Genomic DNA, 15,467 nt, shown 5'->3' with positions numbered 1-15,467 from the left:
TTTCAATATTTCGCTCTTTTACATCTCATATAGCGAAACATTTTAACGAACTATATTTTGCATATGAGAATGTAAATACACTAAAACCTCAATTTATGCATGTTATTTTTATGCACTTTTTAATTTATGCACCTTTTTTTATGACCTGCATAAATTAAGGGAAAGCTACTCAGAACAAATATTATGCATAAGAATATTTAATAATGACGGTAACTATGCAACGGCGGCTAAAGGGTGTTTATAAGAATGAGCAAATGGAAGTTACAGGGTAGTTTCAGGGGGTTCCCAGGGGTTTCCACGAGGTACCAGGAGATCTCCGGGGAATTTTTGGGGGTCTGAGGGGGTTTTCGAAAGCATTTCAAAGAGTTTCAGAGGATTTTCGACGGGGTTTGGAGGCGTTACAGGTACGTTTTCGGGGGTTTCTGAGGATCTCACGTGCGTTAAACGGGTGCAAGTGGGTCTTAGATGGATTCGGAGGCGTTAGGCAGGCATTTTTGGCGGGATTCAGAGGCCTTACGGAGGCGTTTTCGGGGGCTTCGGAGCGTCTTATTGAGAGGAATTTTGGGGTTTGGGATTCAGAGGCGTTACGGAAGCGTTACGGAGGAGATTTCGGGGGTTTTGGAGCGTCGCAGGTGCGTTACATGGGGTCCGAGGCGGTTTGAGGGGAATTTTGGAGCCATTTCAGGAAGTTTCAGAGCATTTTCGGCGGGATTCAGAAGCGTTACGGAAGCGTTACGAATGAGTTTTCAACGGTTTCGGAGCGTCGCAGATGCGTTACATGGGGTCCGAGGGGGTTTTAGGGGGATTTTCGAGGCATTTCAGGAAGTTTCAGAGCATTTTCGGCGGGATTCAGAGGCGTTACGGAAGCGTTATGGAGGAGTTTTTTTTATGCACAAATTTCCCTCATTTTATGCCTTTTTTAATTTATGCACCCCCAGTCATGTGCATAAATTGAGGTTTTAGTGTAGTAACTTGTAATTGCGCACTCGTATATAGTGCGGCAGACAATTAAACGTTCCATAATAAATAAAAAAAATCCATAAGGCGCAGTCCACAAATTACGTAACACTCTTGGGGGAGGGGGGTAGTATGGCCAAGCGTTACGGCCCATACAAAAATGTTTGGATTTCCATACAAAAAAGCGTTACGGAGGGGGAGGGGGGTCGCAAAAATATCAATTTTAGCGTTACGTAATAAATGGATGCTGCCTAAATAATTCTTAAGTTATGGCATGAATTGAATTATTAGGACCTGAATTCTTCAGATTTCAAGCTTTCAGGAACTTTTTTAAGATTATTTTTACGATGATTAAAAAAAAACTTATAATAAATCGGAGAAAATTGGGTTGATTTTAAAATTCCTCACATTTTGTATGTATGTAATGAAAAATTGACGAAAAATTTTAAACCTCATTTACTCGAAAGTGGGCTTTTGTCACTTACACCCCTTTGCTTCTAACCCCCTCAATTATAAACGAACGTCGTTATGACGTCACGCGGGGAAAAGCATGCATTATACACCTTGTGTTAAGAATATGATATTGGCTAGGATTTTTATATGATGATATATAAGTGACTAAAAAGTAACTAAAATCTCAACAGGATCATTGAACGAAATATTTTGTTTATTCGGCAATGAATGACATGCATTCATTTTGGGAGCGTTTAAACTTAAATTATTTTCTGAAGATTATTGGGAAAATTCTAAGTTCGGCGGCGTGATGAGTTTTAAGTTGGCGGCGTGCTAGAAAATCAAAACATCCGGCGGCGTGAAGTAATAAATCTCGACGGCGCACATCTCTAGTCTTTGAGACAAAATGGGATGAATATAGGTACTAGGCCGAAGAAAAGGGCTTTTACCCTATTTATCACCCACCTTTTAACTCTCGGCTATGGTAAGCGATATGCCTCACAATCAACGGATCTGTGTACGAATCCATGCCAATATTTTACTTATATATGATTCATCTATCGATTCGGTTCTAGCGATTGCTAGACCCACTTTCAAGCTGCGGCGGCTATTTTGCTGCGTGAAACGAATGTAATCTGTACATCACTTTTACGACGCGACTGATGTGCAGCGAAAATGATGTAGAATTTTTTTGCTCTGCGCTCTCCTTATTACACAGCAAATAATTTTGTAATATCCAGGCGCGTAATTTCTTGCGATGTATCCATTTTTGAAGGTAATTTCATTCGGTTACATCGTTTTCCAACATTTATCACACTCACTATGTACACCCTGGTTGGCACCGGAAAGTGTCAACAAATCCATTCCAGCAAACACTCAGAAGCAGTATCATATTTATCATCTACCTCCCAACTCGGTGAAATAGCCGAGAGGTAAGGGATAAGACTCACAATCAACGGATCAGTGTACGAATCCATGCCAATATTTTACTTATATATGATTCATCAATCAGGGGCCCATATAGCCGAGGCGGTAAACGCACGGGTATTCAGCATGACCATGCTGAGGCTGACGGGTTCGATTCCCGGTCGGTCCAGGATCTTTTCGTAAAGGAAATTTCCTTGACTTCCTTGGGCATAGAGTATCTTCGTGCCTGCCACACGATATACACATGCAAAATGGTCATTGGCAGAGGAAGCTCTCAGTTAATAACTGTGGAAGTGCTCATAGAACACTAAGCTGAGAAGCAGGCTTTGTCCCAGTGAGGACGTTACGCCAAGAAGAGAGAGAGAGATTATTCATCAATCGTTCCGGTTCTAGCGATTGCTAGACCAACTATCAAGCTGCGGCGGCTGATTTGCTGCGTAGAACGGATGTAATTTGTACATCAATTTTACGACGCGACTGATGTGCATCGAAAATGATGTGATATTACAAGGATTTTTTTGCTGTGTACACCCTCTAAAGCAATGTTGAACAGCAAGCACGAAAGACCATCACCTTGCCATGAAATGTTTACGTACGTTGATGGTTTACGTCACGTGTAAATTCCTAATTTTTTAAGAGTGTTAAGGACTGTTCAATTTATAAAATTTATAAAACGGACAACTTGCCTTTGCGATATCTTTTTTATTTTACAATAAAATCATTATCAGTTTTTTGCATAACTTTCTATAGCTATTCTCAAATGTTGGAAAAATACAACATTAAGCAAAATGTTCTTTATTGTGTAACCGAAGCGGTTTTCGTAAAACATCAATATAAACCCATTTCTCAAAATTCGACATAACTTTCCACATACTTAATATGCACATTTTCAAGAAGTTTTCAATGTATTGGAATCTTATACTATTCTACTAAAGGTAAAGCTTAATAGTTGGTCAGTAATAATGCACCAAGCAGTCTCTGGCTTGATATGGTGAGTTGCCTTATTTTCATAGATATTATGAAAAAATTGTTCATTTAAGTCCTGTGCTGCAATAACATCACGGATTCGGCTAAAAAATTGTCCAGAGTAGTAGAATATTGCTCTCTGAATGATACAGAAGAAAAATTTACTTATAATTGCGTTTTTCATAAAAAATTTAATCCATAAAAATGGCCATATTGAAAAATGTCACACTTTTTGCTCCATTGATGCAGATTTTCGACTCTAGCGAATCTTGTTATTATTATTTTTCAGCAAAGTTGGTCCTATGCTGTTGTACACCTTATTTAATAATAATCGGATGCAAAGTTTTCATTTCCAACATTATTGTTATGCAAAATTTGCATTAGGTTGCATTGTTATTTGTAAGAACTTTCAAAGAACGAAACCGTTTTGATTACTGTGTCTGCAATAGCACACAGTAACCAAACCAGCAATGCTATTAAAAAGCAGTTTTCTGCATTTAAATCCACATTATTTCCACTTTCGACTGGATGCATAAAAAAATTGATTATTTAATATTTTCATGCCCTTTTTGCTTTACAATTGAATTTTATTGACAAAATCGAATCTTTCTTGAGACTTTAATATCTCAACATATAATTTTCCGATTGAGTTTAAATTTTGCCAGAATGTTTATTACTCATGCTGGTGCCGCATGGCACATACTTTTGTGGTATTAAAAACGATATACCATATGTGAACAGTAATTTTATGTATATTTTCAATTTTCAGCAATCAAAAAATTCACCTTATTTAACACCTCGCCGATTTTCTATAAAATAAAACTATTTTTATTCGAATCAAAAATGATCATTGTAATGACAGATGATGTACTGAACAACGAAGCAAGGGTGGTTAAATTTGAACTACGCGTCTTCTTTTTATAGCCTTATAAAGTTGTCCGTTTTATAAATTGAACAGTCCTTAAATTCGTTCACATCTGCGAAAAGGAAAAAATTAAAATTGAATACCCTATCGATTCCCTTGTTAAGCATGTGGCTCCCATTTACATCCTACGAAAAACAAAGGATTGAAGCGTTGTTAGTCTTGTTTCTTATTTTTGTATTTTTTTTTGTTAGAAGTTAGCACGCAAGAAAACAAAAGGAACGGAATCAATCGGAGCCGTGATCACTTGTTTTCTAATAGGACGAATTTGGGAGCGTGAGATTACTGATGGAACACGTACCCTATCAGAAATGGTTTCTAACTTTTTTAATTGAGGGAGTTAGAAGCAAAGGGGCGTGAGTGACAAAAAAAAACACTTTCGAGTAAACGAGGCTTAAAGATTTTCACCAATTTTTTATTCCATGCAAAATTAATAAAGATTTAAAATCAATCCAATTTTCTCCGGTTTTTTGTAATTTTTCTCATCATTGTAAAAATAATCATAAAAAAGTTCCTGAATGCTTAAAATCAGAAGAATTCTTTGATAAGCTCAGCTCAAAATTGATAAAATTGTCACTTACACTCCTTTGCATCTAAAGGCTGTATCCGCAATAATCGGCACACAGAAATACGGCTGTAACTCTGTAATGAATCGGTAAAATTAGCCAAATAATTGACTGAGAACTCTTTGGTGTATGTTTATTATTTGTGCCAAATTTCATAAAAATCGATACATTACTTTTAACTGTGGATGAAAAACAAACAGGCGTGGTTTTAAGCATTTTGTACAATCATGACCAATTTTAAAACCTCCGGGAACACGCCCGGAACGCCACGTCTCTGAAACCACTTAGAACGCCTTAGACATCCCTTCGAAAATACCTGGAACGACTTTGAAACTCCCTGAGACCCCTAGAACAGGCTTGGAACGCTCCTGAAACCCCCCAAAAACCAGTCGAACGTTTCTGAATCCCTTTAAGCCCCTTGAAAAACTCCTGGAATGCCTCTGAAACCCCCTGAAACATCATGGAACGCCCATGAGACTACCTGGAACGCTCCTGAAATCCCCTGGAACGCCTCTAAAACCCCCTGAAGCCCCATTTAACGCCTCTAAAACCCCTTGAAAACCCTTTAGTGCTCATGAAACCCCCTGATACCCATTGGAACATCCCTGGAATGCCTCTGGAACACCACGAAGTCGCATATAACGCCCAACCAATAACCCCCTCCCCTCCTGAGACTCCCTGGATTGCCTCTGGAACCCCATGAAACCTCCTGAAGCCCTATGGAACGCCCCTGAAATCCCATGGAATGCTTCTGCGACTACATGCAAATATTTATTAGATTCGCCTACACGCTAAAACCGCTCAGCACATGTGTAAGACCTACTCATAAGTGCATAATTTCCAGGCCATACCAAAAAATGTGTAACAGCTACACATTCACAAAAACAGCTCGTGCACTCTTCTAGATTCGATATTTTTCTGTTTATCAAGGTCACTAGTAAACCTAGTTAGATTGCCATACAATTTTTTTTGCGAATTTCACGTTTATGCGCAGGAGCTGATTTTGTGAATGTGTAAGTGTTACACATTTTTGGTGTGCAATGTGCACAGTGCATCTCATTTTCATAGTAAAACTGCTCACACTTGCACACACACTGTGGAGCATGCCATCCCTGTTTTACGCTTACAGTTTTTCACAAAGTATGAGTTCAATAAATAATTATTCATTATCATGAAACGCTGTGCACAAGATGCTACTTGGGGCAAGGGTTTGTGTCAGTGTTTGTCGAAATTGTAATCTAGCAAAAATACACCGCTGATGTTAGATTCAACTTTCTTTTATATCGGAAACATAGCATTGCAATTTAGATGCCAATAAAAATACTATGCAAAATGCTCTTCTACATAGGGGTAACTCTCGCTGAGACCGTCCCACTATTTACACCATGTCTTCAAAAATGTTTAAGGTGGCGATTTTCTGAAAGTCCCTTCCAAAAAAGTAAGAAAAATGCATTTGGTTTATCAATTTGATGGACCCCCCGTTAGTTAGAGCCACAACCATTTTTGCGGACCCCTCGATTTTGATCAATTGTTGGCTCATTTAAACCGTTATAACTGAAAAGTTTCTCCAAAAACCACCTCATAACAAAATGTTGTTGAAAAGAGGAAAGATAGGGCTACTATTTACAGTTATAAAAAGTTGGGTCAGCCATATTGATTTTAGCCGCCATCTTGGATTTTTATACCAAAACTGTTTTTTCACCATGTTGGCAACCACCGATTTTCAAAATTTTTACGTCAATCGAAAGCAGGGGCATTTTTACACAACATATCAAAAATTTAGAGATGTATCTTGTTCCTATCAAAAGTTATCTGCACTTTTGTAAATCAAGACACTTTAGCGCACTGGGCCAGGTGCCGGTTGTTTACATGAATGCCGCGTTATTTCACAGTGTTTACGAACAATTATTTGAAATCTGAACCCACTAATGGAAAGCTGAAGGTTTAAGCTTTTCAAAACACCAAACAACTTTAAAAAGCAATGTCCGCATCATTGAGAAACAGTCAAAAACGGGAACGAACCTCCAATTTTCCCTAATTTGGCTGCAGGTGCTGTTGTGTATACAAGCAGGCGCCAACTTTGATGCTGTTGAGTGTCGTTGCCGGTGCGCAAGGAAATGTATGAAGAAAATGTGTCATGATTAACAAAAGTGCAGATAACTTTTGATAGGAAAAAGATACATCTCTAAATTTTTGATATGTTGTGTAAAAATGTCCCCGCTTTCGATTGATGCAAAGATTTTGAAAATCGGTGGTTGCCAACATGGTGAAAAAACAGTTTTGGTATAAAAATCCAAGATGGCGGCTAAAATCAATATGGCCGACCCATGTTTTTATAACCGTAAATAGTAGCTCTATCTTTCCTCTTTTCAACAACACTTTGTTATTAGGTGGTTTTTGGAGAAACTTTTGAGTTATAACGGTTTAAATGAGCCAACAATTGATCAAAATCGAGGGGTCCGCAAAAATGCTTGTGGCTCTTACTAACGGGGGGTCCATCAAATTGATTAACAAAATGCATTTTTGTTACTTTTTTGAGGAGGACTTTCAGAGAATCTCCACCTTAAACATTTTTAAAGACATGGTGTAAATAGTGGGACGGTCTCAGCGAGAGTTACCCATAGAACAAAATCCACAGGTACGTAATCTCTATGTGAAAAAATAAAACATGAAATACGTCGACAATTTCAAGCGTGTGATGTACCACGATCTCGACACGTTCAGGTTCAACAAGAGTAAAATGCTCGGCCCGACCGCAGCGATATTCGCCACTTCGTGTCCAGTCTACGAGAGACAGTATGGGCGAAAGCCGAGACTGTCGTCGGCGAACGAACGCACAACGAAAGCAGATCATGTGAGCAGTTCCCGACAGTGATGTTGTATGTCGCATGAGAATTAGCCATATTAATGCCGGGGCCCGTGGCGTAGTTGGTCACACGTTCGCTTCATATGCGGATGGTCATGGGTTTGATTCCCAGCCCCGGCACTTGCAATTTTTCGTCAGTTGCTTTTCCCCCGAGAGCAACTGACACTGACCCTCTTCTGAGCCCCATGGCTCAAACGGACCCGGATACCTGGACATCGGCGAACTGCTACTCATAATGGACCCCCAATCGGACTGGAAAGGAACAACGGCCATCCATCATCCTCCTTGTGCTCATCATTCTACTAGGTATAAAGTAGAAAAAGTGAAAGCAGCAGAAAGGCAACCAGTTCGATAAAGTAGAATAGAATCTAGGCGCTGTACAAAATGTAAGTGCAGCTGTCAATTGAAATTGCTCACGTAGTGCCCCAGTGGACAATAGAGCTGTAAATTAGGTTAAGTGATGAAGAATAAAAAATTAGCCATATTCTTTGGGCTGTCACGAGCCAGGCATTCGCAAAGCTGTCATGGTAATATGAGTGCGACAGCCGTCGAAATGCTGTCTTGATGTGTTACCCTTAGTAAGCCTGCTCTGGAACACCCCTGGAACACTCCTGAAACCCCTTGGAACGTCTGAAACTCCTTGAAAGCTCCTAAAACTCTCCTGAAACCCCCTTGAATACCATGGAACGCCTATGAAAGCCCCTAGAACACTCCTGGAAGCCCTTGGGTCTTTTTCAAACCCATGGATCGCTCCTGAACCAAACGTAAATTTAGTTAATTATCTTTGAAATGAGCCAAAAATAATTAAAATTGAACTATAGATGACAAAGATATCAACAAATCACTTTTCCATGTTTTACGATAGTGACCCCAAACTTTTGGCCGATACAGCATTTTGAGGGGTGACCCCAAACTTTTGGTCGATGACATCAAGGATTAATTTACTTAATAACTTTTTTTCTAGATTTTTTAGCTAAGTTCTGTAAAAAGCAGTTGAAAGCTAATAGAAAATGGGTCATATTACCACTCTCATCTTAAAATTTGGTCGACCCAACTTCCAGCGACACTGCCGTAAGTTTATATTCATTTTTTAGAAAATGTGGCAGCTTTGGGTTAAGTTTACATACATTTTTTTTTGAAAAAGTTTCTTTTTAATCATGTTCAAAGTTTCTTTGACTTATTATCTTTTGAATGAAACCTAGAGTTTTGAAATCGGACGCAAATTGGCGGAGATATGGGCCTAAAAAAATGACATGTTTTTGAGGGGGTGACCCCAAACTTTCGAACGGGAGTGTACATACTACTATAGGGCATGGTAGTATTTTTGTCCATTGACAATAGTGTTCGGGTTCAGAATACAGAATATTCAAATATTGTTTGAATTAACATAGAAAAATACCGACTTTCGCTAAATTGTTTAACTCTAGAACGAGCAGAGAAATTTTTAACAAACTTGGCATAATAGTTCATTGAACAGATACAAACATCAGATGAAAAAATGGAAATGATTCAACTTATCATGTATTTGTATGATCTATGCAAAGTAGTGGATCACATGTGCTACCATGGGAAAGACAGGGTTAAATGTCTGACGTTGAAGTTGTTTCTCCAGGAAAAACAAATCTTAATTTTATTCGACGTGACCACAGAAAGAACTTTTACCGAAAACCATGGTGTAGATATTGTAAAGTTCTAGACGAATTACTGATAATACAACACGGCATCCCTTATCACATTAAGGCTCAAGCATCCGACATCGTTTTTCGGATAATGAAAAGCAGTTTTTTCGCTGTTAATCAAAACAATGGCTATGAAAATGTATTCACTGTATTCCATTTCTCATGTGAAATACAGTGAAACATTGTCATTACAAATTCTTGTTTTGAAATAAAAAACTGCTATCAAATGTTTGATGTTAACGATGAATTCAATGACAAATTGGTTAACGTGAAGGGGTATATACCTTGAGGGGATAAAAATGAACTTTTTTTTAATGTATAATCTGAAAGTATACTAGTTTTGAGCACTAGAACGCCCATGGTAATGCCAGCCCTTCATAGGGATAAAGCGAACCGCACTGGCAAACTTTTTCATAATTGAATGGTTAACCTAAAATAAATACTTTGTTCAAACCTTTTACACCTAATACAGCGACTTTTTCGTTCATCATCGGTTTTTTTTTTTTCGCTAAAGTGAATTGTTCAGTGACTCGAGGTTCAAAATACGAACAATAAAAAATAGTTTTCAAATCGATCCATTAGTTTTTAGAATATCGCGAGTGATCACCGTAATGGCACTTGTTTAAAAACACAATTTCGCTTCGCTGGCTAGCATACTTTCAGCAAATATACTATATTAACAATATAGGTCACTTCGTGTTTTCACATACAACGGCATGGAGACGTCGTTTACGAATGATTACAGCACACCCTGTTGTCAGAAAAAGTTAATAATTGTATTTTGATCAATTTTAGTTTACCGTGCAAGGTGACATTTCTCGGAAAAAGATGTTAGGGGTGTCGAAGTTTTTTGTTCCCAAATAATCGATTAATAAATAATCGATTTACAATATAGGTACACAAACAAAATAATATTTCATAAGATGACATCCACGAATATATCTGTAGAAGAATTTGAATGCTCCCTCATTGCATTCTCCGTGCAGTTGAAACCCGGAATTTTAGACTAGCGAAGTTGGATTTTTCTCCAAATCCGTGCGTCGGACCTAACTTTGGAAGTGATGCGCCGTATAGCGGACCAGGTTTACTAGACAGGGCACCACTTCCGAAGCTAGGTCCGACGCACGGATTTGGAGTAAACCCCAAATTCGCTAGTCGAAAACTCCGATTTTCAACTAAATTGAGAATAACGTCACCGAAATTGTTTAACTTCGAATTTTAAAATTTTCACCCTCAAAATTTACTTATATTTTTCCCTGGCGGTTGCTATTTTCCTTTGACAATGGCTTTTAATATGATCTTTCTTAATGTCCACGCTAACATACATACATCGGATTGGATAGCTTACAAAAAATCCGGTAGATCACCAACCAAGTGCACGTCAAATTTCTTGTGGCAGAGTGCAAGACATTGCATCCAAGGGTGCACAAGCTAATGGACCGATGCACGAACTTAATAATTTCAACGTTTGAGTGTTCCGTGCTTACAAAAAATGAGCGCCGGGACCGGACCTCAGAATGGAACCCGTCAAATTTAATTTCGATTAATTTCGTTGTTCTTCCGAAGTGAACTGTGAGTTTATTCGAATACTGATTGTTTTATTCCGGACTAGTCGGTTTCCTTTGTTGTTGGATGTGTGAACATTGTGCTGTCAAAGATTGCACATTTACACGATCGTAGCGAAATCCTTACAAAGCTCAATATTTTATAAATATACAGTCATGGGCTTCTGGGTGAACTTCAGTTAGTAAAAATATTCTAGCAAATTCGCCTGTTGCAGAGTGATAATCCTCCATAAATTTAGTCAGGCATTCCTTCAGATGTTCTTTCTGAATTCCTTCTGATTTTCGAACGGAAGATCCTTCTCATTCTTATTATTAGGGGGATTCACTTAACAGCGTAAACTGATTAAACTGATTAAACGTCGCGACCACCAAGGCAATCTTTGATTATTTCACTCGCAAAATCATGAAACATTTCAAATAGTTTCAAATAAGCAGAAAATCATGGCTTACGCAGCAATTTAATCTGTTTAGTGAGTACCCCTATTATTATTATTATTATTATTATTATTATTACTATTATTATTACTTTATTATAGAGATTTCCAGTCCTAGGCTGGTTCATCTCTTTAAAGTTCCTTCTCAGTTTCCTCCAGGGGGAATTACTTTTCCTTTACTAACCGGAAAAAACCGCATATATCCGTTGCTAACCGTCGTTAACCGCGTTTAACTGCGCTTGTGGCGCTAACAGCGGTTAGCGACGGTTAGGAACGAATAAATGCGGATTTTCCGATTAGAAAAGGATATGTCATTCCCCTTGGTTTCCTCCTAGAGTTTTTTTTTGAGAGATTTATGCAAAAGCTCTTTTTTAAATTCATCCAGGAGTGCCTTCAGAGATTGATTAAAATGTTTATTTTCTAAAATTTCTCCAGAGGTTCCTTCGAGGGACCCCCAGGAGTTCCTACTGAAATTACTCCAGCAATTTCTTCTGATGTTCCTTCAAGAATTAATTCTAGGAATCCTCAAGAATTCTCTTTTAGAATTCGTCAAGAAGTTCCTTATAGGATTTCTTTATAGGAGTTTCTTGGAGTCTTTCTTGGATTCCTACAGAAGCTCCTTCAACGATTCCCTCAGGAGTTTTTTTTAACGAATACCTTCCGGAATTCCTCCAAAATCAACGACCAGGAGTTGTTTTAGAAATTTATCCAAGAGTTCAAAAAATCCTCCTTCTGGAAATTTCAAACGGGATTTATACCAGTATTCCTCCAAAAGTTCCTTCTGGAATTCACTCCGTCCTTTAAGGATTTCCACAAGGTCTTCTGAGATTTTTCAAGGAATTTCTTTTGAAATTCCGAAAAAAATCCCAAGTGACTCTGTAAATCTCCAACGCGATTTTCTATGAACAATTTAAATAATATTTTTCGAAGGATTTTTCCAGGATTCCTTCAGAAGATTCCTCTTTGAAGTATCAAAAATCCTCCAGGAATTATTTTTGTGATTCCTCCCAAGATTTCTATAAATTTGGAATGTCTTCAGAAGTACTTTTTCCGGGATTCCCAGAAGGAATAAGTGAATACTAGATTTGTAGTAATGAGTTGGTTTTTTGTATGGTGAGATGGTAAACTATCCGTTTCTGCATTGGGGGCCGTACACAAATTACGTCACGCTTTTAGGGGAGAGGGGGGGGGGGGTCTAGCAGAGCGTGACGACCCTTACAAAAAATATTGAAGTCCCATACAAAAAGTGTGACATAGGGGGGAGGGGGGTTGAAATGGTCGATTTTTGCGTGACATAATTTGTGTATCACCCCTTGAAACGGTGCAAACTCATGGGTATTATGATTCCTAGCCTAGTTTGATGCTGCTTGAGCAAAACTTTGGGAACTATGTTGTTGTAGTTGCAATAAATGTGAATACAACAACACAGTTACCCAAAGTTTTGCTCAAACAGCATCAAATCAGACAAGCAGTCATAAAACTCTTGCTTTGTTGTTACCATTATTGCAGTTACCATTTTATTGCAATAATTATTACTAATTATTAGTAATAAGATATTATTTACTTTCTCATTATACAAAAATTCAGCTTATTACTACAAAACTAGTACTTCACAGATTGCGTTTTATTCATGGAGATATGTAATCCCAGAAGAAACTTTTGACAAAAAAAAACCAGAACGAACATCTCGAGGAATTTTTACAAAACTGCTGGAGAAATTTGATAAAAAAAAATGTTGGAGAATGGAGGAGGAACGCTTTCCTTAAACAATCCCGAAAGGAGTTCCTAAAATAATTCCAGAATTATTTCTAGGAGGAATCCCCCAAGAGCTTGTGAAGGAATCTTGGAGAAAAAAAAAATCCAGGGTGCAATTCTGAAACGGATCCCACAAGGAAATTCTTGTGTAATTTCCGGAGAAAATACCGTTCATAACCCGCTAACGTAATCGACTGTGTTTTAGTCTGTTATGAACGTTTATCAGTTCAAATTTACTTCGCATGTCGCACGTGTCGCGACTCCGATTTGGTGCTGCGACGATAATATACGCCAAAAATTGTTTATTTCGGAGATTCCACCTGTTTATACTCCTGCGCGAATCTCTATATCTCCGCAACAAGCAATAAGAAGAAAGAATTAAATTTGTTCTAATTAAATTTCTACTCAAATTTTGAGTAGTTGAAAAAAATCGATTAATGTTAATCGATTATTTCAGAAGAAATGGACATCCCCACCTTGCAATGACAGTTCGACAGAATAAACGTCATTCGGATAGCGCGTGCATTTAGTGTGTAGTAGTACCTCTTCTGACGCTTGGTGGCGCCACATTCACTAAAAAGGTGTCGCCAAAAAATCGTAAGAGTGACCTATATTGTTAATATAGTATATTTGCTTTCAGATTAGGCTATAAAAAAACTCTTTTTTTATCACATCAAGGTATGTAACCCCTTAATTACTTTTCCACAGTCGACCAGTGTCATCAATATCAGTGTTTGAGCTTCAAGTATTGATTAATACGTCGTCAGAAGTTTAAATTGATTGTAGAATTATTGTTTTCGGAACATAGATGAAGGAAATCCTTCCATGCTTCGAATTTATTTCGACACTCTCTGAATCAATTTTCAATCATGAGTTATCTAAAAGCTATAAACCAAAACAAACATGCGAATTCGGGTAGCGTTCCAATGAGTACGCACGTGTATCGCTTCCCCGTGTTTCCAATTCTGAGAGTTAGTCGAACAATGCCCCTCAGTCTATCTCGAGACAGTTCACCACTTTACCCTTTCGTACTAGCTCCTCGTGTGTGAAAGATCCAAACCTCTTTTTTCATATTCATATTTCGTTCCAATTACGCACCCCACACCATCCCAGCATGCATAAAAAGAACCAGCGACAGCATGGCAGTAAGACCATTAGTATTCGTTTTTCTATGCTACTGATGATGATAGTCTGCTGGCTGACCAACCGACCAGAAACGTCGGGGAGATCTGTACTACACCACCACTCGTACTCAGGCAATCATTTAAACGAACAAATTGTTAAACATTCGGTTCAACCCATTGAGCTGTCGTCGTTTGTGTAGGGTGTAACAAATGGATGTTCCAAACATCGGAGTCATCGTTCGCCAAAACCCCCTTTTCAAATGTGTACAACATCGGAGCACTTCCTCAAGTGTGATTTAGCGAGTTTGCATATAGCATAGACAGACACATACAGCGCGAGAAGGATTATCCTTTTTCCCTTAATAATACCTCGGTTCGTTGCCACCGTTGTCGTTGGAACGATCGTTGGAGAAGCGATAGAGGAAGATGGAATTTTAAATCGACCTTGTCGTTTTATCCGCTATGAGTGTTATTCGCAATGGTCATCAGAGGTTCTCGGTCAACATTATTGACAGTACATAAATAGTACTTTTAAACTGTAGTTTGCCTAACGATACAAATGCGAACATTCTTGCTAGGGAATAGAAAGATATTCTAATTGTGTATAACCTTTTCCTAACAATTTAATGGCATGGAATAACTAATGTCAATTGTATAATAATTATTATTTAAGATCAAGCAACTCTCTATTTACGATACTCAGCTAATATCACTTTGTCATTATACTATAGCTTTAAAGGTAGAAATGAGCTTTTTCTACAATTGAAAAAATTTTTCTACAAGAAAAATCAATATGGCGATTATCTGCTTCTGCCTTCTGATATAAGCGTGACAGTTGCTAATCATACACAGTAAAACCGCTCAGCACTAAAATGTGTAAGACCTACTCATAAGTGCATAATTTCCAGACCACACAAAAATGTGTAGCAGTTACACATTCTAAGAAAACAGCTCGTACTATCTTCTAGATGCGAAATTTCGATTTTTTTGTTTACCAAGGTCCCTAGTAAACCTAGCTAGATTGCCGTACATTTTTTTTTGCGAATTTCACGATTTTGTGACGCAGGAACTGATTTTGTGAATGTGCAAGGGTTACACATTTTTGGTGTAGTCTGGAAATTATGCACTTTAGTGCTGATCGGTTTTAGGGTGTAACAGCGTCACCAGATTCTAAAAGTATTTTATTCCATTATTTGGGGTTTGACAGCAAGCACACTCATTTCACTGAGCTACTCTTTTCGTTCATCACAAAT

At 38.1% G+C, this 15,467-nt stretch overlaps 2 protein-coding genes across 6 annotated transcripts in view; one reads left to right on the top strand and one right to left on the bottom strand.

Annotated features, from left to right (window-relative positions):
* LOC109400984 (uncharacterized) overlaps window positions 1–15,467 on the bottom strand; it is an 87,246-nt gene that overhangs the window by 4,554 nt on the left and 67,225 nt on the right. The window lies entirely within an intron of this gene.
* Window positions 1–15,467, top strand: part of LOC109409765 (prominin-like protein) — a 176,830-nt gene that overhangs the window by 134,467 nt on the left and 26,896 nt on the right. The window lies entirely within an intron of this gene.

This window comes from Aedes albopictus, chromosome 2, assembly GCF_035046485.1.
Source record: "Aedes albopictus strain Foshan chromosome 2, AalbF5, whole genome shotgun sequence".
Taxonomy (NCBI): domain Eukaryota; kingdom Metazoa; phylum Arthropoda; class Insecta; order Diptera; family Culicidae; genus Aedes; species Aedes albopictus.
This window is presented reverse-complemented; position numbering and strand designations above follow the sequence as displayed.